Source organism: Poromitra crassiceps (genome assembly GCF_964638095.1).
Source record: "Poromitra crassiceps genome assembly, chromosome: 23".
NCBI lineage: Eukaryota > Metazoa > Chordata > Actinopteri > Beryciformes > Melamphaidae > Poromitra > Poromitra crassiceps.
The window spans coordinates 11,941,906-11,963,937 of record NC_139639.1 but is presented as its reverse complement, the minus strand read 5'-3'; the positions used below and the strand labels follow the sequence as shown (position 1 = coordinate 11,963,937).

The window sequence follows — 22,032 nt, the reverse complement described above, 5'->3', positions numbered from 1 at the left end:
TGGTCGCAGACGAAAAAGAAAGTGTCGCTCATGTTGTTGCATTTATACTTCAGTGAACGTTCGCCTCGGTTCAACGGTCACGTGACACTCAAACGCTATAGTGCTGCAGACAGACAGCCACGAGAAGAGAGGGAATGGAATGCACAGTGAAACCACCTCGGAGGCAAGATGTAACGTACTTGGCTGCAGCCGCATATAAACGACACACAACTCACCTCCTCTCTCTCTGGGAAATTGGTCACGATGTTCTTTGTGATTTTCACAAAGTCATACATCAAGGACAGGCTGATAAAATTAGCGGGGACACGTTCATTCATTTCAATCGAGTGAAAACCAAAACAAGGAAGTCAAGCGCGTGCCGTCTATATAGCCAATCAGACTTGCGCGACACTATGTGACGTAGTCAGCGACACTAGACATTTCACCAGGTAGCAGACACTGCTCGCCGACAGTCGTGTCGACTCAAGTCCTCATTTCTGTCGGCGACCGTTTCCAAAGTGTCGGCAGACAAAGCATCACTAGACATAAATTGGGCTTTAAGCCCAATTTATGTCTAGTGTCGCTGACTACGTCACGATGTGTCGCGCAAGTCTGAGACAAGTCGCAGACTGTTGATGTGCCTGAAGTGATTTACAGACTGTTGAAGTGCCTGAAGTGATTTACAGACTGTTGATGTGCCTGAAGTGATTTACAGACTGTTGATGTGCCTGAAGTGATTTACAGACTGTTGATGTGCCTGAAGTGATTTACAGACTGTTGATGTGCCTGAAGTGATTTACAGACTGTTGATGTGCCTGAAGTGATTTGCAGATTGTTGATGTGCCTGAAGTGATTTGCAGACTGTTGATGTGCCTGAAGTGATTTACATACTGTTGATGTGCCTGAAGTGATTTGCAGACTGTTGATGTGCCTGAAGTGATTTGCAGACTGTTGATGTGCCTGAAGTGATTTACAGACTGTTGATGTGCCTGAAGTGATTTGCAGACTGTTGATGTGCCTGAAGTGATTTGCAGACTGTTGATGTGCCTGAAGTGATTTACAGACTGTTGATGTGCCTGAAGTGATTTACATACTGTTGATGTGCCTGAAGTGATTTGCAGACTGTTGATGTGCCTGAAGTGATTTACAGACTGTTGATGTGCCTGAAGTGATTTACAGACTGTTGATGTGCCTGAAGTGATTTACAGACTGTTGATGTGCCTGAAGTGATTTACAGACTGTTGATGTGCCTGAAGTGATTTGCAGACTGTTGATGTGCCTGAAGTGATTTACATACTGTTGATGTGCCTGAAGTGATTTGCAGACTGTTGATGTGCCTGAAGTGATTTACAGACTTTTGATGTGCCTGAAGTGATTTACAGACTGTTGAGGGCTGCAACTAACATTCATGTGACCTTTCTGTTTTCCACTAGAGTAATGGATTAGTTTGTTTGTATAAAATGTCACAAAATAGTGAAAAATGTCAATGATCACTTATCCCCCAAAGCGCAATATGTTGAATTGAGAGAGAGGATGTAAATGCTCGCTAGTGAAGTAAGTCATGGATCATTTGGGAGAAAGAGACAGAAATAGATGGAAGAAATTCCATCATTCCATTTGATCCATTTGAACACACAACCAAGAAGTAGAGAAGCAGTGACTAAGGGTCTCGTTATAGTTGAGCGAGGCTCCGCAAGGCAGACGTCCGCAGATCATGTGTGCATGCCAGGATCACGTGATCACGTGTGCATGCCAGGATCACGTGATCACGTGCGCATGCCGTGATCACGTGCGCATGCCGTGATCACGTGCGCATGCCGTGATCACGTGATCACGTGCGCATGCCGTGATCACGTGCGCATGCCGTGATCACGTGATCACGTGCGCATGCCGTGATCACGTGCGCATGCCGTGATCACGTGTGCATGCCGCGCTGGAGCTGATGCTTTCATAGTCAAAGCTGCAGCCAAGTGATCAGCATGTTACATTGTACAGTGGTAATAGTGAGAACAGCCCATGAAAAGTCACAATGAAAACAGCATTATGTGCAGTACTGAGTGTGGTTTTACTCTCAAACAACCGTATATCATCAGCACATGAATAGTAGGGCTGTGAATCTTCACTGGCCTCACGATTCGATTCGATTACGATTCAGAGGGCTTCGATTCGATTACGATTATCGATGCATCTCGATGCATCTTAAATCGATGCATCACTTTTTTCCACAATACATGATTTATTTTTTCTCACTTTCTTTTTTCTCACTGTGTGGCTACTTTTCAAATAAAAGTGCATTTGGAATTGCATTGTATTATGATCCATAATTAAAATAAACAACTGCATGTACTTCCATTATATTTTATTTGATTATAAATAAATAAAAAGTTGAATAATCGATTTTTGACATTTGTGAATCGATGCAGAATCGTGCACGTCCGCATCGCGATGCATCTTATAATCGATTATTTTTGACACCCCTAATGAATAGAATCACCAAACTGTGCTGCTTAATCTCTCTCAATACAAGTGAAATGACTCAAAACGAACAGTTACAAATCAAAGTTTTACCACATGGGTCAATAAACACGGCTCAGTGTACTTCCTCTTCCTGTCTCTCCCTGCAAAGCGCAGGAAGAAAAATCTTCAGGTACGCACTGTGCGGTTGCGGAGCGCAATGACGTCATTTTTGGCGTGCGCCCCTCGCTCCTCCCCCGCGCTTGGCTCCTCCCCCGCGTCTGGCTCGCCGGAGTGACCATAAATGAGCCTTTACGTTAGGCACACGGAACAGTGGACACAATATCAGCTTTTCTTCATGCAGTAACGAGCCTTGAAAGCTTTTACTTGTGGCTGAGTGTTGCTGTAATATAGACCGTTTTACACCATTTCTACTACATTTCTAGTGTTTCTAGAGCTACTGGGTGCTGCTACTGCTGTCAGCTGAGCCTAGAGCCGTTCTGCTCCAGAGCGCCCTCTGGTGCACAACTCCTACGGCAACACGGTCACATCAGAATCAGAATAATCTTTATTGCCACAGTATGTAAGTTACATACGAGGAATGTGTCTTAGTGTCTGTATGCAGCGTAGGAAGATAACTAAAGACAACCACAAAGTTGCAAGTGCAATCAAATCGAGTAAATATATACAATATGTTCATGAGTGGTGAAGTGTTCTGTGGATGATAAATATGAATTTACGTTGGATTTACATGAGATTTACAGACTGAGTTAAATAGATGTTAAATAGGCAGTGGATTTACATGAATTTACAGTCGGACTTAAATAAGAGTTTACATTGAATGTACATGAATTTACAGTCCCAGTTAAACAGGCATTAAATTAGATATGAGTTCCAGTTTTATGGGGGGGGGGGGGGGGGGGGCAGTTGAGTTTAGGAGGAGGTAGTGAGTTTGTGTGTGTGTGTGGGGGGGGGGGGGGGTTGTTGTTGTTGGTGAGGTCCTTGGTGGAAGGGGTTTCCAGGCCTGGTAATCTTACGACTTCAAAGGTCATGAGCTGGGACGGTGACGTCACCAGAGCTGGTATTTCCCATTCCAAACTCGTAGGAGCCTCAGCAGCCCCCACCTCAAAAATCCAAGATGGCTGCGCCACGCAACAACAGTAATTATAATCGTAGTAATATTGTTTAGCACTTCTGTTTTGTTTGTGTCTCATTAAATCAGCTGTACACACAGCACTGCCTAACTTCTATCTGTGTGGACATGAGGCTGCAGTGTTTGTATGCGCAAAATGCCCTGAAATGCCATGTTGTCAATTGTTATTGCTAACAATGGCTAGCCTGGCTAGCGACTGGATCTGACCAATGAACAGTGAACTTCCCAGCTCAAGTTTTCTGCAAATGGAACGCTAACAAAACGGATGTGACGTCATTTAGCCTCAACATCCCAGTTATTTTGCGATAAAGGAATGCGCCATTACTCTCACTCTGGTCTAGTGGGAAAAACGGCTCTGTTATCTTTACAACCATCCACCCAAAGTCCCAAGCAGGCCTGCTTTATTGCACAATCCAAATCTTCATCAAAACTTGCCATTTTCTCCATGTAGCTTGCTAGCTTCTTAGCTTGCTAGCTTTCTAGCTGCGTTGTTGTTTCACAGCGGCGGAGGCATTTGAGAGTGACACACAGGGAGCGAAGAGATTTCCCTTTGTCCGACTGGAATGGTCGGAGCCAATGGCAGAGCTTCTCCCCGTAGCCTGCTTCCAGTGAGTCAGACTGTTAAGTCAAACACTATAGCGCCCCCCTTTGGCCAATCCGTGTCATTTTGAAAACACAGGGTGAGAGCAACACAGTACATGCATCTCTCCAGGATTAGCCCTGTCTGTCTGACAGACTGGGCCACTCTCACCACCACACCCCTCTCTGTTTTCACACACACACACACACACACACACACACACACACACACACACACACACACACACACACACACACACACACGCACCTCCTTTCCCATCTTGATAAAGCCGGTGATGTCAGAGCATTGTGATTGGATGGGGGCTGTTGTATTTACCGGTTGCTACGGAGACCGGACCTGCTGCTGAACACACAGGTCAACCGTGTGGGTCAACAAACAAAGCAGCCTGTGTGTGTGTGTGTGTGTGTGTGTCTGTGTGTGTGTGTGTGTGTGTGTGTCTGTGTGTCTGTGTGCCTCTGTGTGTGTGAGAGAGCCTGTGTGTGTGTGTGAGAGAGAGAGAGAGAGAGAGAGCCTCTGTGTGTGTGTGTGTGTGTGTGTGTGTGTGTGCCTCTGTGTGTGTGAGAGAGCCTGTGTGTGTGTGAGAGAGAGAGAGAGAGCCTCTGTGTGTGTGTGTGTGTGTGTGTGTGTGTGTACGTGTGTGTGTGTGTGTGTACTTCCATCCTTGTGAGAATCCTATAATAAGAATGTGAAGTGTCTGTGAGCAGAGTTGTGTTTGGCCATTTTACGTGTGATCGGCTGAATCTTTCAGGAAGTGTAAAGAGCGCCCCCTGCGGGTGAGCTAGCGGAGACAGATTTTTTGAGCCGATTAGGGCCCTAATTACCTAATAATGATGTGATGTCACTCAAGCAATGATGACATCGTCTGGTGACATCATTCACTGATGACATCATCATTGAGTGCTCGAGTGACATCACTGGTGACCACCGCCCGAAATTAACACCCGCCAAGTGCCATTGGCGAGTAGAAGGTCTCAAAAAGTTTGAGAACCACTGATCTATTTGACTCTGAATGGACTACCGTAAAATACCAATTAGAAGCCGACTTCCAAATTGCCGCGGGTCCCATATATAAGCGGGGTCTGGATACATATTTTGTACATAAAAGCAGGTCCCAATTTGACGCCCGGTTAGTTTTTTCAATGTTTTCTTTTTACCTTTGTGACATCCTGTTGAATGCATCTCCCAAACACAACGAAGAAGGAAAATCGGATGAAGAAGACGAACAACGAGGAAACGGGAACAACGAGGAAAAAAAACACATGCACGAAAAACTTGCTGATCAAAATTCGTTTTCCGTCAACATCTGATGATTCTGAAAATTGTGTAGGCTAGGGATGCAACGATTATTTTTTTTGATCCACGATTATAGTCTGAGAAAAAACCACGATTATCACGGTTTCACGATTATTGTTATGGACGTATAAAAATCACATGAGCATTCTCTAAATAGAGGTTTTATTGTATTTCCCCCACAATCTTAACAGTTGCTGCCTTCCGGAATACTAATGCACGATATGGATTTTTACAGCCGATAGTATAGGCCTACGCTAACCGATAAATATTCTCCTGGCCAATAACCGATACGATAAACATACTATGTTACTTTTTTCACATTTTTGTATTTAAAAAAATAAGTTCTTAACCTGTATTTTATGCACACCTGGGATTAAAAAAAGAAGAAAGGGCAGATGTAGTGAGCAAAGATGGATGATTTAATATTCCATGGCTCTGACCTAATCAAATCTAACTGACATCACTATTGTGAACATAAAACAAACAACATTTCTGATATAATATGATTGTATTAGTAAAGTGTATCACTCAATATTCAATACAAAAAATATTTTATTATTACTTTATAGAAGCGAAAGCCTATAGCTGCTTAGTCTGCAGAAAAAAACACAAAAGGCATAGTAACTTAGACTCTTATTGGCATGTTACTGGCAACTAAATGTGCCGTCTGAAATGAATTTTGCATTGGGGTCAGTTCTATTGAAGTGATGATGGGGCAGGCATGGAAAGCCTCACTATAAGCCATCATGTGTCGTTTCACTTTTTACTGGAAAATGCTCCCTCTGGATTAAAGAAAGGACACTCTGTGGTGTTGACTGGTGTTTGTTATGTAAATGTGCGCATTTGTTTTCCTTGTCTCAGTCAGATCATGACTGCCAAGCAGCTAGCTACGTTAGCTTCACGTTATTAGGCCTACATGTAACGTTAGCGGGTTGCTTTTGGAGTTGACACAAACCCTTGATGTTTCTTTTCATGTAAAGCATGAGGTTCTCTATGGTTTAGGCCAGCGCTGGGAGCATGAAGTGCTTTAAATGCGGGGATGTTTGGTCACAACGAGCTTGAGGAACTATGTACGCCAGGCCATGGCCAGCTAGCTAACATTAGCCACAACAGCTAACGTTAACGTCAATGACTGTATGTTAACGCTAAACAAATCCGCTGCCTCTTCCCCACGTTTGGCTTAACGTAACACCAGCTCAGACTTTCCCCTAATCTCAGAAACCTTGCGGGACATGTATTGCAACATTTATGTTGGGCTGGCATCCATGGCTAGGCTACAGACTGGCTACTACTGGGAGACATGGCAGCTGCCTGTGTTTGGTGCCTCCGCTAAATAGTCCGTGCGGAAACGAAGCGAGAGAGACAGGTTCCTCTCCTTCCAGCGCCGTCTGCGCCGCATGGGAGTTTAAACTGACGGACTGTTGTGAAACAAAACACTCGGTGTAGCGGAGCCTCTGCGGTTATATAACCGTGACGTTTTAAATCGTGGTTAATAGTCAAACCGGTTAACCCCTGCATCCCTAGTGTAGGCATTTCCTGAAGATTTTTATACACTAAAACCGACATCTCTGGTGTAATAATTATTTTGAGAAACGTGCCTTTGAGGTATGTTTCCCTGCCAGCGGGCATAGAAGTCGGCTTCTAATTGGTATTTCACCGCACACTGCAGCGGAGGGGGCAGCGCATGCAGCCAGCGGAGGAGGCAGCGCATGCAACAAATAATCTGCTCACATGATGATCATGTTCTCTCACCTTCAGCGGAGAAAGTTTAGTGGTAAATACCGGTAGGTCACAGTTCAGCTCAAATTTTATTTGATTTCATGTACAGGCCAGAACTGGCATGCAATGTGCTCTGCTGCGCTGAGAGGGAGGCGCGGCTCTCCCCATAGACAAGCAATCGTGTGGAGGGCTGTAGCCAACTCATTAAAATAAATGGTTTAAATGAACAATTTCATACTATTTACAATCTTTTCTGAGCAATATTTTTGTACAAAAATAATTAAAGCAGGTCCCAAACTGCCGCAGGTCCCATATTGACGCGGGGTCTGGCTACATATTTTGTCAATTAACGCCCGGGCTAATAATTGGTATTTTACGGTATATACTTGACTAAATGAACATCATGCTGTATCAAAGAAGACTTGACACTTGCGATTGAGACATAAACTCATTAGGAAAGTTGAGTAGGGAAAGAAGTACAGTCAATCACCAATCACCAATCACCAATCACCACAGTCAATCACCAAATCCTTCTTTCCACTCTGTCTGATCTCGGCATTTCAGGTTCTGCACTATCCTGGTTTGCTTCCTATCTCTCGAACCGCTCATACCAGGTCTTATGGAGAGGGTCCGTCTCCAGATCCTGCCCTCTTACCACTGGTGTCCCCCAGGGCTCAGTCCTGGGCCCCTTACTTTTTCTTCTCTATATCAGATCTCTTGCCTATGTGATCTCTTCTCATGGCTTCTCTTATCACTGCTATGCTGATGACACCCAACTTTTCCTTTCCTTCCCCCCCTCAGACACTCAAATCGAGGCTCGCATCTCTGCATGTCTCAAGGACATTGGCGACTGGATGTCTGCCCACCACCTCAAGCTCAACCTTGGTAAGACAGAGCTACTCTTCCTCCCAGGGAAAGACTGTCCTCTCACAGATCTCTCCATCTCCATCGAAAACACCACTGTACTGCCCTCCCAAACAGCTAAGAACCTTGGGGTGATCCTCGACAACCAGCTGTCTTGCTCTGCCAACATAGCTGCGACAGCACGCTCCTGTAGGTTCTCCCTCTACAACATCCGCAAAATCCGTCCCTTCCTCACAAGAGAAGCGACTCAACTCCTGGTCCAGTCACTTATCGTCCCTCGCCTGGACTACTGCAACGTGCTCCTGGCTGGCCTACCTGCCACCGACATCCGACCGCTTCAGCTCATTCAGAACGCTGCAGCCCGTCTGGTATTCAACCAACCCAAATTCTCTCATGTCACTCCCCTTTTCCGGGACCTCCACTGGCTTCCCATCTCAGCTCGCATCAAATTCAAGACACTGGTACTGGCCTACAGGGCAGTACACCAGTCAGCTCCCCTGTACCTGCAATCTATGGTCAGGTTCCAAACCTCTCACCGCTCCCTTCGCTCCTCTACCAGTGCAGGTCGCCTCGCTCCTCCTTCGCTACGGGCGCTCAAAAGTCGCTCATCCCGATCTCGACTCTTCTCCTCCCTGGCACCCCAATGGTGGAACGAGCTGCCACCTTCGGTCAGGACTGCTGAATCACTGCCGATCTTTCGGAGAAGACTAAAGACTCACCTTTTCAGGCTCCACCTGGGCCCCTCTTGATCTAACTTCTTTCTCTCTTCTTTCTCTCTCTTTATTTAATTAAAAAAAAAAAAAAAAAAAAAAAACCTAAACTAAAAACTCGTACCACTGTTCCTTCAGGATTTGTAGTTGTCATAGACTGTGCTCCATAGTTGATTGCTCTATTGCTGACAAAAAGTGTGTTATTGTAAGTCGCTTTGGATAAAAGCGTCTGCCAAATGACGTAATGTAATGTAATGTAATGTAAGTAGGGTCGCCCCCTGATGGCCATTAGAAAGAATGCACTCAATGCAGCCAGGTTAAAGCACTTCCGCATTGGCCTCATATTTCATACCCGGAGGTTGCCCCTTGGAGCGGGCAGAGCCTGTGTGTGTGTGTGTGTGTGTGTGTGTGTGTGTGTGTGTGTGTGTGTGTGTGTGTGTGTGTGTGTGTGTGTGCGTGCGCGTGTGTGCGTGTGCGCGCGAGTGCGTGTGCGTAAAGCGAAACCTGACTCGGGCAAAACCCTGCTGGGAATGTCTGGGAGCCGGGGCGAGGTCCAACCAGCCGTCCACGCACGCACACACACACACACACACACACACACACACACACACACACACCTGACTGCAGTGTTGTGTTTTACTCTCTTCACATTTATATTCTGCTCTACATATTTGACATTCGTTTGATTTTCTTTGTATCAGAATGTTCTACTGCTGTTATTATTTTGGCATGTATTATTATTATTTAACCACACACACACACACACACACACACACACACACACACACACACACACACACACACACACACACACACACACACACAGCAGCAGCACTTCCCTTATAAGGTGCAACATTTCCAACTAAGAGTGAGACCACAGAGAGAAGGAAGCTGAAGCAGCACAGCCTTCCTCTTTCTGCTGCCAGGAAGCCAGATCCTGGACCATCCGGGAAGCCAGATCCTGGACCAGCTGGGAAGCCAGATCCTGGACCAGCCGGGAAGCCAGATCCTGGACCAGCCGGGAAGCCAGATCCTGGACCAGCCGGGAAGCCAGATCCTGGACCAGCTGGGAAGCCAGATCCTGGACCAGCTGGGAAGCCAGATCCTGGACCATCCGGGAAGCCAGATCCTGGACCAGCTGAGAAGCCAGATCCTGGACCAGCTGGGAAGCCAGATCCTGGACCATCCGGGAAGCCAGATCCTGGACCAGCTGAGAAGCCAGATCCTGGACCAGCTGGGAAGCCAGATCCTGGACCAGCCGGGAAGCCAGATCCTGGACCAGCTGGGAAGCCAGATCCTGGACCAGCCGGGAAGCCAGATCCTGGACCAGCCGGGAAGCCAGATCCTGGACCAGCTGGGAAGCCAGATCCTGGACCAGCTGGGAAGCCAGATCCTGGACCAGCCGGGAAGCCAGATCCTGGACCAGCCGGGAAGCCAGATCCTGGACCAGCCGGGAAGCCAGATCCTGGACCAGCCGGGAAGCCAGATCCTGGACCAGCTGGGAAGCCAGATCCTGGAAAAGCCTGGAGATTAAGGATGCTTTCACACTGGCGCCCAGGTACCGTTCCCGAGCACACTTGTCCCCAAATTGACCCCAGTTTCGGAACATTTGACGAGTGTGAACGTTGCGTTCCGTTCTGCTCCCGGGCGAGCAAGAGGGAACCGTGACAGGATCCACTTGAAAATGTGGTGTGGGGAACGCTTTGGCGTGCTCGGGCACGGAACACTTGCGAGTGTGAAAGCCAACCGTTCCGAACCACATAGACAACACATGGAGCGAGGATACACTGCAGGCATAGTTGATGACGCAAGTGCACTCTGTTCCGTTTCCGAGCGCGGAATAAATGTTAAATGTGAAAGCTGACCAGCGGGGGGGAGAGGAGAGGGGGGGCAATCGTTCCCAGTGAGAAAGCAGCCTAAGGCTAGTCTAAGCATAGACTGGTCTTATTCATCTCATGTAGACTGTCTGTTCAAATACAGACTTACTGTGAAGTAGGAAAGTTACTGGCTGCAGGTTGAGAATAAATCAACAGTGTCAGTGGGATCAAAGAAGGATTAAAGAAGGCAAACATTGGTTTTATGTGAAGAGCCTGAGGAAGAGAGTCAGGCCGAAACATTAGAGATCTAACAACCAACAGGCAGCCAGTAAGAACGGGCCCCACATGACACATGACATCACACAGAGAGAGAGGCGTGTGCACGAGCGTTGTGTGCACGAGCGTTGTGTGCACGAGGCACACTGTGCACGAGGCGTGTGCACGAGCGTTGTGTGCACGAGGCACACTGTGCACGAGGTGTGTGCACGAGGCACACTGTGCACGAGGCGTGTGCACGTGCCGTTTCTGCTGCACACTGGGCTCAACTTTAAACAACACGATTTCAGACGGAAGCCCGTCTTTATTGTCACATGAACACTACAACACATGCATGTGGTCACAACACACACTCATGCTGACGGTGGCCGGTGAAATATGTCCTCTGCATTTGACCCATCCAGGCTTGTCCTTTCCTCCAGGGGGCAGGCCAGGAGCAGTGGTCGCTTTTTCTTTCCAGCGCCCGGGGACCAACTTCAGATGTTGTCGTCACTGGTCGAATGACGATCTTCTGCATGTTTTTAGTGGGGGGTTATGTACGGAGGAACCCCCTGGGGGGTACGGGGAGAACATGCAAACTCCACACAGAAAGGCCCTTTCGATGAGATAGCCCACCTGGGCAGTAGGCACTGAAGATATGGGGGGGTCACAACTCCAGCACCCACAGCGTCCCAGGCGAGAATCGAACTCAGGACCTTCTAGCTGTGAGGCGACAGCGCTACCGACTGCACCGGGGTGACGGCCTGACGTGACGATTATCCTCCTGGATTCACGATATTAGATTCAAGATTCAAGATTCAAGATTTATATTGTCACTCCGTAGTACAAGTATCACGTGTGAAATTCTTGTGCTGTAGGCTCCGTTACAACATAATGCAAATAACAGTATAACAGTGCAAAAACAGGGCATGTAGATGCAGTAAAACAAGAGAACAACAAGCAATAACAGTAAACTTTTCCTTTTCTTTTATAGCGTAGACACCTTAAAAACACGATTAAACATTCTGTTTGCACAGGTGCAATAACATAGGCATAATTATCATATGTAAAGAAAAAAACATCGCATGGATGCAACTGGGACGTATCCTCAGTGATGTACCCTGGGGTCATAGGATGTTTCGGGTCTCGCAACATCATACACCCTCGCCCAGGTGACCCAGCCGGGGCTGGCCAAGCCCCAACTTACGTCCCAGTAGCTACCCACGGTCAGCCCTATAGGGAGGGTCGAAGGTGGTCATGCGGTCAGGGCCACTCAATCCGCTGCTCCGGAACTACTCTGCCGGGGGAGGGGGAGGGGTAGGGGGAGGGCTCTGGTACGTAGAGGGACCGGGCTCTGTGGGTTGCCACCCGGCCGGGCTCCTCCCTCGTCTCACCAGGTCTAGGACCTGTGTGCTGCACCAGACTCCCCCGCTCCAAACATCTCATTCCGAGGTGATGGTATCTTGGTGGATACCATGCAGTACCAGTACTTGGTGGCACTGCAGACTCCACTTGCGGCTTGAATGGCCCTCCTAAAAGGCCTCTCGTGGATTGTTGGGCTTCTTCCTCACGGAAGACGCAGGCTGGGGAGCTAACCCATACTGCTCCCGGGTGCCGTCCCTGTTCCGGCTGTCAACTGACTCTCCAGTAGTCACTAGTCTTTCCTGGTTGTCACGTAGTCTATTCCTATAGCCCTTTTCCCACATGCGTACCGGAAAATTACCTGTAAGTCAATATCGGACATTTCCCTGAATTTCCCTTCACACTTTAGCGCGCGCATGTGGGAATCTAGTCGTCAAATAGCCGGTATGTTGGGGGGCGGGGGAGGGGGGAGGGGGGAGCTTATTTGGGGGGGTCGGCAAAACTTCACTCAGTCCTGTACTTCGCAGCAGCCTGACACAGGACAGACACACAGCGAGAATGGCAGAGGCTTGCAAGGCAAGCTGCCCAACGCTTGTGCCTATGTAGAGAAAGCAAATGCACAAGCGAAATGTGGAAGTAGTTTGCTTTGATGTGCGCGAATGATTAGATGATGCACTTTGAAGAAGTTGGGATCCGTGTCTGAGAGAAATAGTTGCTGGTTCGATGTTTATCCGTTCACCTGCGTCGCGTTGAAGCACTTTTTACAGACTGGCTTCGTTTGATGTGTCCGGGGTTGCCTTCGGAAATCAGCAAGCTGACATACTGCTCTTATTAGGCTATCAATAGTCTCGCTAGCCAGCCTCTCTTCCTTTCTGTCAGAGAGTCTGGCGTCGCAGGTTTCCATTGTGGGATTGCGAAAAAAATGCTCTGTTTGGGTTAACCAATCAGCTTCGTCTTGGGCGGTGCTTAACGTTAGTGCCCTTGGAAAATAGTTTTGGGGGGGAACTTGTGTCGCCGGAACATTTAGACGGGAGGAGAGCGCACAGGCATAAAGACAGACTGTTAGACTGTTAGACAGCAAATGTTCTAAACATATTCTCTGGATATCTTTACAACCATCCACCGAAAGTGCCGAGCAGGCCTTCTTTATTGCACAATCCATATCTTCTTCAAAACTTGCCATTTTCAGCATGTAGCAACGAGTTAGCCCATAGATTTCTGCCGTTAGATTTCTACGCTAGCTAGTTAGCGTTGTTCGGCGGCCGGGAGCATTACAGCGACACACATGCCATGGGAGCGGAAGCCGCTCTGATTGACATATGGTCGGAGCCAATGACAGAGCGTGACAGAGCTTGCAAGCGGGGGAGCGGATATCCTGCTGCCACCGAAACAGCCACTCGAATGGGAGAGCAGCTTTAGAGCAGGGGCGGGCTGATCCCCGTGCCTGTTTCCGCGACGCCAGACTCTCTGACAGAAAGGAAGAGAGGCTGGCTAGCGAGACTAGGCTATCACAAGATCATTTTGCCAGTTTGCTTTAATGTGCGCGAATGATTAGATTATGCCCGCTGGAACATTAAGCAACGTGTGTAGGCTACACTTCGCCCATGATTGAAGGGCCGCTGTCGCGGAAAATGACTGGACCCGTTTGGTCTCCCTTAAGAGCATACCGCTCTTCTGACTGGCTCGAAACTGGTGAAATGTCGGGGACGACGGGGTCGCGCTTATACCGGCACGGCGCCTTTCCCACTTGCAGGCATTAGACCACGTTCCGGTCATTTTGCGGTACAAAGCACATGTGGGAAAAGGGCTTATGAGTCACTGGCTAAGCCAGGCTAACTAATAAATGGTAGCAGCTGCTACATGATTGTTTATTTGTGTATGTAAGGAGTCTCGTGCCTGCGGGAAGAAACTGTCCCTCAGGCGATTTGTTCGTGCTTTTGGGACCCTGTATCTCCTCCCTGAGGGTAACAGGGAGAACAGGCTGTTGTGAGGATGGTTTGTGTCCTTGATGATCTTCAGGGACCTCCTGAGGCACTGCTGATTGTACAGTTCTGGCAGCTCACATCCTGTTACGTGCTGGGCCGCGCGCCTCACTCTTCGTAGCGCCCTGCGGTCCATGGTGGTACAGTTCCCGTACCAGGTGAAGCAGCCAGTCAGCAGGCTTTCAATGGTGCCTCTGTAGAAGTCCCTGAGGATTTTTGGCCTTAGCCCAAATTTCTTTAGGCGCCTGAGTCCGTGTAGTCGCTGTTGGGCCTTTTTGACAACAGTGGCGGTGTGGTTGGCCCATGTCAGGTCCTGGTGGATGTTGACTCCCAGGTACTTGAAGCTGTCCACCCTTTCCACCACTGTGCCGTTGATGGTGATTGGGGGGTGTGTGCCCCCCCCCCCTCCTGTAGTCTACAATGATCTCCTTGGTCTTGGAGACGTTCAGAGAGAGGTGGTTGTCCTGGCACCATTGTTCCAGGGCCTCCACCTCCTTTCTGTAGGCCGTCTCGTCGCTCCTGGAGATCAGCCCCACGACCGCTGTGTCGTCTGCAAACTTCACGATGGCGTTAGAAGTTTGAGTCGCCACGCAGTCATGGGTGTAGAGGTCGTACCAGAAGGGGCTGGAGACGCATCCCTGGGGCGCTCCTATGCTGATTGTCAGTGGGGAGGAGGTGAGGTTGCCCACTCTCACCACCTGGCGGCGATCTGTCAGGAAATCCAGGATCCAGTCACACATTGCTGTGCTTAGTCCCAGATCCTTGAGCTTGCTTACCAGCCTGGAGGGTACTATGGTGTTGAATACTGAGCTGTAGTCCACGAACAGCATTCTCACATAGGTGTCCTTCCCCTCCAGGTGTGAGAGGGCAGTGTGGAGCACGTGTGCTACTGCATCCGCTGTGCTCCTGTTGGGGCGGTATGCAAATTGGAGCGGGTCGTGGTCCAGGGGGAGTGTGGGGAAAGCTGGCGGAGAGGGGGGTGGGGGGTGGGGAGGAGAGCAGTAGGGGTGGTGGGGGGGAGGAGAGGGGGAGGGGTGATGGGGGGGAGAGGTGGCGGGGAGGGGGAAGAGAGGAGGGGGGGAGGTGGAGGGGGGTTGGTGGGGGGGAAAGCTGGCGGAGAGTGGGGGGGGAGAGGTGAGGGGTGGGGGGGAGGAGAGGAGGAGGGGTGGTGGGGGGGAGAGGTCCACAAAATATGCTTCAAACATCTTTTGCGAAGACCGTACACTTCTCCCTTGCACTTAAAAACTATTTAATTGGACTATTTCACCATATTTCAGCTACTGCCTTCTTCAGGGTGTCAACTGTAACTGTCAGAGCAACTTGTACTTTATATTTTTGTGAAAAGTCTGTTTTTCATAGAAAAGGGAAAGAGAAATTCTGCAATATTCCATGTTTTACAGTTGATTCAGTTTTATTAGCAAATCCCACGATTCTGCCGGCTTTCTCCCTTCTGCAGAAATCATATCTGGCCCTACAGCAGAGAAAGCAATTAGTCAATTAGTCTTCTCTTCCTTTTCTCCCCTCGCTTCTCTTCCTCTTCTCTTCCTTTTCTCCACTTCGCTTCTCTTCCTCTTCTCTTCCTTTTCTCCACTTCGCTTCTCTTCCTCTTCTCTTCCTTTTCTCCCCTCGCTTCTCTTCCTCTTCTCTTCTCTTCCTTTTCTCCACTTCGCTTCTCTTCCTTTTCTCTTCTCTTCCTTTTCTCCACTTCGCTTCTCTTCCTCGGCCGCTCTGCGTCCCAGAGGATGTCCCCTCAGCCATAACAGTAGCAGGTGTGACTGCCTGAGGCCTCTGGGGTGTCCGGGTGACATGGATGATTTAGTACTTGGACAGAAATAGTCTGCAGCTTCGCCGTCTGAAAGCTGCAGCACAAACAGCACAAACAGCACAAACAGCACAAACAGCATGGAGATGATGGAGATGATGGAGCTTCATCTTGCTGCTCTTCAACATTGACTCATATTTTATTTCTTCTTTCTTTAACCAGCTGAGATGCTCATCTATTTTGCAAGAGAGCAGCAACCAGATGTTAGAAAAACACAACACAAAACCACAATATACAAGGAGTACATACAGATGTACAAATTACACTGTGTACAATCTCAAGTAAACTTATCTTTTTTCTGATTCCCCCCATTTTCCTCCCCAATTGTACTTGCCCAATTGACCCCTGTTGCCCCGGTCGCTGCTCCACCCTCTGCCGATCTGGGGAGAGCCGTAGACTAGCACCATGCTTCCTCCGAGAAATGCGCAGTTGTCAGCTGTTTCTTTTCATCCGACAATGGGGAGCTTCACCGGCAGGACGTAGCATGTGGGTAGGGTTATCAAATGTATCGATAAAAATCAATACTAAAAATTTTAAACGGATACAATACTAATTTGCAACAGGTACCGCGATAGTATCGATAAGTATCAATACTAAAGTTTTTGAATGGATACAATAGTCATTTGGAACAGAATGGTTACCAGCAGTGTTTTGTCTTGATGAAAAATCAAACATACTACTCATTTCTCCCTCCCTTTCACTGGTGGGTATCATCGACCTATATAAGATGGACGCAATTCCATGGTCCCATAAGTGAAGCCGCTGCATGTTAGATCGCCGCCCTGACGGCTGAATCCAGTATTAGGTCACAAGGCCCGCCTCCCCATGTTAGTGGATGGGAAAATCACAACCGAAATTATCACAGTATACGTCAGATAATTTTTTTCCAAAGGTGGTTTGTATCATTTTAGATAGTCATTATCATGCTAATGCCTGTGCAAGTGGTCATTTTTCTGATCAGTTTGTTTTTAAGTAGTTATTTGACATATAAAAATGGATAAAAATGGATGATTGACAGCTGTGGCAGCCAGTCTCAAGCCGTCATTGGCTGGACAGGCTCTTCACAGTATAGAACTAGCGTTGGTTTGACATAGACAGGACACAGTGCTGCTTTGTGCTTTCATCATGTAACGCTGCCTGGAGGGTGGCTCTGTGTGGACCCGGGACAGAGGCTCTTAGCACGGGTAGTGGCTCCCTGGAGGTCGGGGTGGCTGTGCTGGCTACCAGACATATCAATGGACCGCAATAAAAAGAACATTGTTTTCAGAAAGGCACGCGAGGAATTAACGTTGGTTGGGGACTGAAGTAAGTTCAGAAAATATGTGTTTTAGTAGTTACTCCAGCTACGTTAGCCACTTTCGCTAGTCGGCTGTTTTTCATTATTTATCGGCTTAATATTACTATAACTTAACAACCGATAACGATAGCTGGAATAACACAATAATATACACATATTTTCAGAACTTACCAGGTTGTCCAACTGCCAGGAAATGTGTTTTATAAGATGGGGCCTAGTACGCAAGCACCAGCCATGAGCTAATCGCTAACCCGTTAGCGTCACATAAACAGAGGTTTTATTTCTGGTATTAAAGCAACAAACATTTTTATATGGATATCTCAGAGAAATGCTTTGACTGTGGGGCTGTTCCTTCTTCACAAGCTCCTTTCTTAGCTGTTGTAAGGATATACGGTAGTTAACAGAGACGAGACTAGGCAGCTAGGCTAACGTTACCACTGAGCTATATTAACTGGAACGTTACAGCAGGCTGCCCTACCCACACTATACCAGTAAACAACGTAGCGTAAAGCGTCAAGGTTAGATTTGTAAAACCAACATTTGCTCCAAAAGGAATTAAATCATAAAGTTAATCAAAATGCCACGGAAACATTGGCTAGCTTAATCAACACAGCAGTGGATCGGATAATTTCCCCTAGTGAGGCCGAGAGGAGCCTCCACTTCCGGTCCGGGCTGAGAGCACAGCAGCCCGGAGGAGAAATCTCCGACAACCAAAATCAGATTTTCGTACAGGCGTCATTTTGATAAACTGATCTCATAGTGGGACTCTTCCTGGTTACTTTTGGCGAGACAAAAAATATTACAACTTAAAGTGTAATATTTACAGAGCTAGACTGTATATAAATACACAACGCACTGTGCGTATTCTAGAAACAGCAGCTCTACATAAGAAAGTTCAGAGGGGCGTGGAGCTCTCGCAGGTTCTCAATCAAAGGCGCTAGTGCGCATGCTCTGGTTCACTGATCTCGCAGGATTTTGGCTTCAATACACATACAGGGCGGAGATACGGACGCTCTCTCCATTCATATTATAACTCAATGGTGGGTATCTGTTGCTTCAACACGCTAAAAGTGTTCTGATAGGCTGATGACTAGAGCATGGCTAGTCAAGTTAGTCAAGTCAAGTCAAGTTTATTTGTATAGCACATTTCATACACAGAGGCAATTCAAAGTGCTTCACATAAAATGGTTGACAGGAAAATAAAAGAATAGAAGAAGAGAATAACATGGACATTTAAAAGCATCACAACAAACTTTATAAAAAGTGCATTAAGCAACAGGCGCAGCAGTTGCAAAAAGAGCTAAGAACTTATAGAGGACTCATTGGGTTGCACACTTACACTGCAATTTGGTCTTGTTACAATGTGCCTAACATGGACCTTACTTTTGAACATAATGAGCTTTACCAGTTACAATCGGCTAACTTGGTCCTGCTGCAAAAGTGGTATAGCTTTACCAGTTACAATCGGCTAACTTGGTTCTGGCTACAATTTTACCACTGATTATCCACATGTCATTTTTGACACACCCACAACATGCAAACATTTCAGATTCTTTTAAATATCAGCATCCCTGCACACTTACACTGCATCCCTGCTCACTTACACTAATCTGCTGTTTTGTGATAGGCTGATGACTAAAGCAGTGCTAATCTGCTGTGTTGTGATTGGCTGATGACTAAAGCAGGGCTAATCTGCTGTGTAAGTGTAAAGTTTTTAATGAGTTTTATCGGGCCTAGATTATGGAGAAGCGTACGTCTGTCTGCCTATCTGTCTTTGTTGATTTTGTATGCATCTTGATGAGTTGTCATTTTCCCCTCCGTGTTTTCGAGTATCGATATTTTCCTGGGTAACGGTATCGAAGTAGACATTCGGTAACCCTTCCTTTTACAGTCCGGTAATTACCACCAGGTATTTACCCGGTAACTACCAGGTAAATTACCTGGTAGTTACCGGGGTAAATACCTGGTACCTGGTACCCTAACCCTAACATCTTTTTTCACTTCCATTCACTGAGCCTCCTATGAAACTCTGAGCTTGGGAAGCTCCGCCTTCCACTTTGAAAACCTCTGGTCTAAACGATTCATCCATTGTCAAAGTATTGTGATTAATTTTCTGTCGATGGACTAATCGATGAATGGACTAATGGTTGCAGCTGTAGTCCAGATGTTTTGGCACTAGAGCAGATGTGCTGATAAGCAGAAGCAGGTGATTCACGCTGTGTGGCGTCGGCCCGGTCACTTCCTCGAGAGAAACCCAGTTGACGTCAGCTCGGGGGTTTCAGCACCTCATTTCTCTTCAGTCTGATGAACAGTTTCATGAACAACAGTTTGAAATGGAGAAGTTGTCTCCAGCTGAAAGCTTCCCAGTTGTCTTTGTTCTCTTTTTTAGGAAAGACAGAAACGTCTCAGAAACCGAGCTGTAGAACAGCTGAACCAAAGACTCACCTAAAGCCCAGTTGATACCAAAGACTCACCTAAAGCCCAGTTGATACCAAAGACTCACCTAAAGCCCAGTTGATACCAAAGACTCACCTAAAGCCCAGTTGATACCAAAGACTCACCTAAAGCCCAGTTGATACTAGGGATGGGCATTTCTAGCAAAAACACTATTCGAAATTCGCTGGCCAAATTCGAATTTAATTCGAATTTCGAAAATAAATAAAAAAATGTAAAAAAAATAAAATAATTTTTTTTTTTTTTTTTTTTTTACATTTTTAATTTTTTTTACATTGACATTTTCGAAAATAAAAAACAGTTTTGACAATCATGAGTGGTTGTGGTTCATTAAATATTTAGTAGGCTCAGGTCTGAGTGCCAAAGGGGTGCCAAAGTCACCCCCTCTCCCTCTTCATGGGATTTCATCCGCCATTCATTTTTCCATAAACCTTGCTTAAAATGCTTATAGCGATTTGACTATACCGGTACTTAGAATCAGGGGAGACAATGCAACATTTCACTCAAAAAAAAAAAAAAAAAAAAAAAAAAATTCGAATTTCGAATTTCAATAATAAAAGTCGACCTTGATAATAACAACGATTATTCGAAAATTCGAAATTCGATGCCCATCCCTAGTTGATACCAAAGACTCACCACGAGACCAGTGTAAACTGGCAGCTACGCCTCCTGTGACTTGACAAGCGGACTCTCTGGCGACGCCCTCAGCCGGCTGCAGTCCAGTTGAGACGGGCCAGTTTACAGTTACACCGTGCAGCTTTTCCCTGCAACGTTCTCAAATGGTTTCGTCTCGTTAAAGGAAGAAAAACAAATCTATGAATCCACAAATTAAGCTATGAATGAATTGTAGTTTCAATCACAGGTATTTTGTCAAATAATCATTGGCAATTTGATATTTTCTTTTGTCATGTCAATGTCTTTCAATGCGTCACTGAATGATATACAGTGTATATCATTCACCATTTAGCACTGAGGCTGACACTGTATATTATACAGTGTCAGCCTCAGTGTCAGTGTCAGTGTCAACCTCAGTGTCAGCCTCAGTGTCAGCCTCAGTGTCAGCCTCAGTGTCAGCCTCAGTGTCAGCCTCAGTGTCAACCTCAGTGTCAGCCTCAGTGTCAGCCTCAGTGTCAGTGTCAGTGTCAACCTCAGTGTCAGCCTCAGTGTCAACCTCAGTGTCAGCCTCAGTGTCAACCTCAGTGTCAACCTCAGTGTCAGCCTCAGTGTCAGCCTCAGTGTCAACCTCAGTGTCAGTGTCAACCTCAGTGTCAGCCTCAGTGTCAACCTCAGTGTCAACCTCAGTGTCAGCCTCAGTGTCAGCCTCAGTGTCAGCCTCAGTGTCAACCTCAGTGTCAGCCTCAGTGTCAGCCTCAGTGTCAGCCTCAGTGTCAGTGTCAGCCTCAGTGTCAGCCTCAGTGTCAGCCTCAGTGTTAAATGGTGAACTAGGGATGAAACAATTAGGCTGTGGCTGAGTGCTAAACGGACGGTGACGAATCTATCCGTCCAGAGGAAAAAGGTCAACTGGTTTGAACTCCCTGTCGATCAAACGGACAGAAATCTGCCGGAGACAGACGTGTCATCAGACAGACGTGTCATCAGAGACAGACGTATCATCAGAGACAGACGTGTCATCAGAGACAGACGTGTCATCAGAGACAGACGTATCATCAGTGCTACCCAGATAAGGGCCAGTTGTAGCTGAAAATGAGTTGAAATGAACGGAGACAGACAGACACAACAGAGGGGCGTGGCCACGGGCCTAATGATCAACTGTGATCAAATTCCTGACGGTTAATATTAGCATTTCAAATGGATTGAGACGAGTTGTGACTCCACTGTCTCAGTTCAGCCAGTCAAACACACTGCACACTCTGTTCCTTCACTGTGCAGTGATTTCATTTGTTTTATTTGAAGACATTTCATTTTTTAAATCACATAAAACATGAATGAAATCATGGTGAGCATCAGTGTGAATTCAGACACTGATCCCTGTTCTCCTCCTGGCAGGATGCAGCATCATTAGCACTAACAAGTTTACATTAGAATTAAATCATCACCATCACAATCAATTACAGCCTGTGTGTGTGTGTGTGTGTGTGTGTGTGTGTGTGTCAGCCGGACAATCAAGTGCAGTGAAAGCAGCGTCTGTTTGGCGAGGAGGCGCCATGTGGGAACAGCCTGTGCTATTGTATAACACTGAGGAGGCTGTGTGTGTGTGTGTGTGTGTGTGTGTGTGTGTGTGTGTGTGTGTGTGTGTGTGTGTGTGTGTG

The 22,032-nt window shown here is 47.1% G+C and overlaps 1 protein-coding gene across 5 annotated transcripts in view; it reads left to right on the top strand.

Moving 5' to 3' along the window:
- rasal2 (RAS protein activator like 2) overlaps positions 1-22,032 on the top strand; it is a gene marked incomplete at its 5' end in the record, with an annotated part of 105,847 nt that overhangs the window by 12,373 nt on the left and 71,442 nt on the right. The window lies entirely within an intron of this gene.